Genomic DNA, 5,527 nt, shown 5'->3' on the forward strand with positions numbered 1-5,527 from the left:
CTCTTAGTTCATTTATTCAGACATGTGTCTCACAATCCGTGATTGGCCATTCTCAACTTTAAACACATATTGAGTATCTGTGCCTGAGATGGTTTGTCTTCTGTCAAGGACAAGAAAAGCGATACGTCATGTGTCCTTCTTGCCTGAAGTTTCCACTATCATTCAGTTTTAAAAAAATTTGAATCATAAGACACATCAATATTTAGTGCACCGAGTTTTTACAAATGTTTTTAAAAAAACTTTTTGCCACTATTAAAATTGACGATTAACTCCTGAATAAATTATCAGACTAAGACTAAATTATCAGACTATTCAGTAAATATGTTTGCATGCCCTGTATGTTCTTTGCCACTGGTCTTTCAACTTCAGAATATCATGATCTGCTCTGGTACCTTTGATGGTACACCCATCCACAGCGAGATAACAGGAAATAACACTGCTAAGGGAAAAGGGTTTTATTTTTTTTCCTTGTTGTTTTAGGGGGGGTTTGTGTGTAAATAGATTCTTTGTTTTCTGGCTTACTGTACACATTCCTGGTTTTGACCTTCCACACTATCAGTGAGTCATGATGAACAACTCATGAACTATAATCTGTTTTCATAAAATGGGGAAATAAGACAACCTACCCTGCAGCTTGGACAAGAGAAAGAGATAAAGAACTTTTTAGAGGAGTGCCCTCTACGGAGTTTCAGTGGCATTCAGTTGACATTGAACACTGCCAGTGTGACACCTGTTACTTGTCTCTAAAAGTCCTGCATTTATTTAGTACACAGATAAACCTGGATGCAATTTTATGGTAGAGATGACATTTTTTGGTCTGCAATATATCACATGCCAAGCTGCAAACAATTTGTTTAATTCTCATTAAATTAACAACTTTTTAATTTCTGTCTATTCTCCTGTATAAGTAATTGTTTTATCTTCTGAAAAGCACATATTTCTGGCACAGATTGATGACTCTGCTACAGATGAGTAAGAAGCCCTAGGTGACCTGTTTACCCTTCCCCAGCAGGGTACCAGCTGCCAATTGCCCCCACTCTGTGATGGCTTGTCCTTCTTCTCACCTTGTCATCAAGCCAAGACTGCACACTGTAGGAGCACAGGTAAGCATCTGCCTCTCTAAACACTGCCAACAGCTCTCCATTATCAGCTGCCAGGGGTGCTTTGGAGAACTGTGCACAGCTTCCTCCAGATGCACATACTGAGCATTTTCATGTCTGCAACAAATTCTGCCTCTCCAACACAGGGAAATCTCAAATGTCAAATCTGTTTCCAAAGTTGCATTTCATCTCACCATGAAACATGATATATGTTAGTGCACTTTTATATTTCTCCACCTTAACGGCAGGCCTTCCCAGCTGGACTCTGTACACAAACTTCATCTGAATAAAAGAAATATCTTTTCTGATGAGATGCACTCCAGCAGCACAAAATTCAAGGGATAATGTCAGCATCTACTGCTCAGTATTTTGATGCACTCCAAATGATTGGTAGTATTTGTTGAAAAGTTTAAGTCCTGAAATTGTGAAAAATTAGGGTGCAAGAAAAAGGCAATAAATATTTTCCTTGTAGGAGTTTTAAATTTGGCTATATCACAGAATAAACAGGAAGATGTGAGGTTTTGGTTTCTTCAATCTCCACCAAACAAAAAGCTCACCTCTCTGAAACCCTTGAAGAAGCCTGGTAGTTTTCTCTGCTGTATTTGGTAGCTTTGAGCTTCACACACTGACTGCTGTGAATGCCTCTTTAGTTACCCATTAAAGAAGAGGCTCTCAATAATCCACTAACAGTAAATTTCACTTTCAGAGTTTGTCACAGATATTCATTATTGCCAAATTAGGGATTATAGAACATAAGGTCCTTCATTGATTGGTCAACTAGTCAGTTCTGTGGGCGATATTAGTGGCAAGTAAACAGTGTGCATGGCTATAGTGCATTGTAATATTGAACACACACAATTTCTCTTTTTAGAAAAGATATTACTCATGAAAAGTGGTATGGTTAGAAATATGGAGTACACAGGATGGTTAAAAATTACTTCATATTTACTTATTTTCCATTATTTAGAGGCACAAAATGACAACTAATTTTTAAAAAATTGTTTCTAGTCATAAATATACAGTTATATTTGTAGCAAATTTAGAGCAGTTTTGCAAAATTTTTTAATATACTTCTTTTTTTTGCTTGTTTACTTAGAAAATGAAAGTTATTTTCATTAAAAAAAATAAAAAACAAACAACCTTTTAAGCTATTAAACTTCTTGATTAAAAGCTGCTTTACTGGAAATTCTCAAAGCTATTATCTCTAGCTTGAGTTATTCCCATGCAAATCCATTAGCATGGATAGGTAGACAGATGCAACATTTATTTGGAGATATTGATAGACGATATATGTTTCTCAACTTTCAGTTTTTCTAATGGAAGTCAAATGAAACTTGGGAATGGATGGTGTTTCTTTCATTGTTTCTGTATTCCCTAGAACAAGAGATGTTTTTCACTCACCTGTGTATTTCTAAATAGAAAGGTTGAGTTGTCATAGTATTTACCTTCTTCAGAACTTTTATTATTGTGTTGATTATTTTAGACAAAACAACCGCTGATAGGAATTCAGTATCACTGCATTATTTCTATCACTCTACTCTGGAAGCACAGGTAAATTGTGGGCAGCCCAAGACAGTTTTCTTTGCTTACCAGACATGAGTGAAATGATCATTAAATATTAACATGAATTACAGTAACTCAGTGAAAAAAAATATTATGGGATAACCCACTATTCATTTATCTTTAATTTGTGCAGAAACAGTGGCTCATAGGAATATATATATGACACATACGGCTTCCTCTGATGGGTACAGTTTTCATTGATGTTTTTTGACCCATAAGAATTACCTCAATGGTTGATAAATTATGTTTCTGTTTCAGAAGACTCAGAAAAAAAAGAAAAGAAAAATGAAGATTATGTCTAGTTTTAGGTTTTAGGGATTTTTTTTGTTTTTATTGGGTTTAATGTATTGGTTTTCTAAGGTGATAGTGAAATGAACCAAGAGGTGGTAACTGAGACATGCAAAATCTGATCTTTATTACTCCTACAGTTGTTGGCAGTGTGCTTCAAAAATGACAAAGGAAAAATATGTGAGGGAGTGTGGCAAGTAACATTACATCATGCTGGCAAAGGTCTAGAGTTTGGTGAGTGGCACTTGACAAGATGGAAACCAGTGACTGTCGACAAAAAATGTGCTTTGGCAGAGCAGGAAGGCAGAAGGGCAATGTTCAGGCAAAACGTGGAGAAAGATCTGTCAGTGGGTAGGCAATGAATAACTTGAGCAAGACTCCAGCCAATGCAGAGATCTTTGGCTTACACATGCATTTCAGGATCCCTGTGCCTTAACTAAACTATTTTAAAAATGAAATTCAAATGTATTAAATGTAAAAATTTAAGATCAAGGGTAGCAGTTCTCTGATGTCAAGTGCTAGGTGGAGTGCTTTTCTTTTCAGTATCTTCTCTGTTTTTTGTTTTGCTAATAAAATACTCAGCCTGGGATTCTTTATTTACTTCTTTGCCAGCCACTCTTATTTACTTCAATGATTTCTTCATTCATTATTTATATTTAATATTTAAATGTTATGATTTAATGCCAAAAGTTTATCATAAGGCTGAAAAGAATGAGGACTGATTGTAGAAACTTTATTAGGTAGTGTAGGTGTGTTCAGTTGTGTACACATACAACCAGGCAAAGTTCTGAGGAATAAATATGTGATAAATTTTAGCTCTTCGAAAAAGACATACTTTTGACTTTGTACCTTCTATCCCATCTCTGTATAATCAAACACTTGAAAATAAATTATTAGCTTTTCTCTTTCTTCTTGGAAAATAAAACGACTCACTGTTTTCCAAGCAAGAGCTATCAGTGGCTATGCTGTTTGCATGCATTCATCTCAGAGATATTGCATTGGGTTTTCATAGCAAGGTTTTGGTAGTGGAGGGGCTAAGACATGACTTCTGTGAGGAGTTGTCAGAAGCTTTCCCCATGTCCAGCAGAGTCAAAGCCAGTTGGCTCCAAGACAAACTCACTACTGGCCAAGGCCATGCAATGTTGGTTGGAATAAAAAATGGGGGGAAAAGATAAGAAAGGGGGGGGAAATCTTGTGACAAAATGGAGCAGCCAGAAAAGAGGAGAGAGAACATGTGATAGAAATAGCCCTGCACACACCAAAGTCAGTGAGGAAGCAGAGGGAGGAGATGTTCCAGGTGCTGGAGCTGAGATTCCCCTGCAGGCATTGGTGCAGACCATGGTCAGTGTGTGATGAACTGACGGCAATCCTCTTTTCCATCCCCCTGTGCCACTGGGGCAGACAAGGTAGACAAATTGAGAGTGAAGCTGAAGGAAACCCAGGAAGAAGGGAATGATAGGGGGAAGGTGTTTTAAGATAGAGTTTGTGTTTTTCATCATCCTACTCTGAATTGATTGCTAATAAATGAAACAAATTTCATCACTTCAGATCTGTTTTGCCTGTGATGGTTAGTGACCACTCCCCGTCCTTAGCTCCATCCATGAGCCTTTCATTGTAATTTCTCTCTCATGTCCAGCTAAAGAGGGGACTGATAGGATGGCTTTGGTGGGCACTTGATGTCCAGTCAAGATCAGCCCACTTATAGATATCTTGATGAGTCCTCCTATACAGTGTTTTTCATATCCTGTACTCTGATTCTACTCAGTTTTGCAATGAGGAAGTGGTTACTAAAGTATTTATGCATTGTCAATTTAAGTTTTTTAAAGACACTTGTTACTGCTTTTTTAAGCAACAGATGTGTCCTTACAGAGATCATCAAAATAGGAATCAGTCTCCGAGATAAATATTTACTTTCTCAAAAACAACTGTGGCTACTGTGGTTTTTTTTTCTCTTAACTTCATTAATGTTTTGAATTCATATTTCCTAATACTGAAAGGAAAATGCATACAATACCAGGTCAGAATAGGATGTCTTTTATTTACTGTTTGTACAATTAAAAGTTCAACTGAACAAAACCTGAATTATGCTTTCAGAAGATCCTTAGTAGACGGTTGTGGCCTCTAAAAATTATGAAACTGAATCTCATGGAAGAGAATTTGTTTTCATTAGTTTCAAGAGAATATCAGAGGTAAAATATGTTCAGCCGTAGCTAGGTTTGATTGGCTTTATATCATTTCATATATGACTTTCTAGCTCATACTTCATCCTTTCCCTCATTTTCTTTGTTCTCTTTTTTCTGGACCAGTAAGACCCAAATAAAGAACAGCATCTTTTGTCCAGAGAATCACAACTCATATAAATAAAGACATTCATAGGACTGAGGCATTAACTGAATTTTTGATACTTTTATGTTTTGTTTGGAGGTTTTTAAGTTAATTTTTGAAACTTTTTCTACTATTTTTTTCTAGGTGTATCTCAAGCAATCATTAGCTCACTATTTCGGTCACTGGTTTAGGACAAATAATATCAATAATATTAAATACATGAATAATAATGACAGTAGTAGCAACAACAA

This window comes from Catharus ustulatus, chromosome 2, assembly GCF_009819885.2.
Source record: "Catharus ustulatus isolate bCatUst1 chromosome 2, bCatUst1.pri.v2, whole genome shotgun sequence".
NCBI classification, from domain to species: Eukaryota; Metazoa; Chordata; class Aves; order Passeriformes; family Turdidae; genus Catharus; species Catharus ustulatus.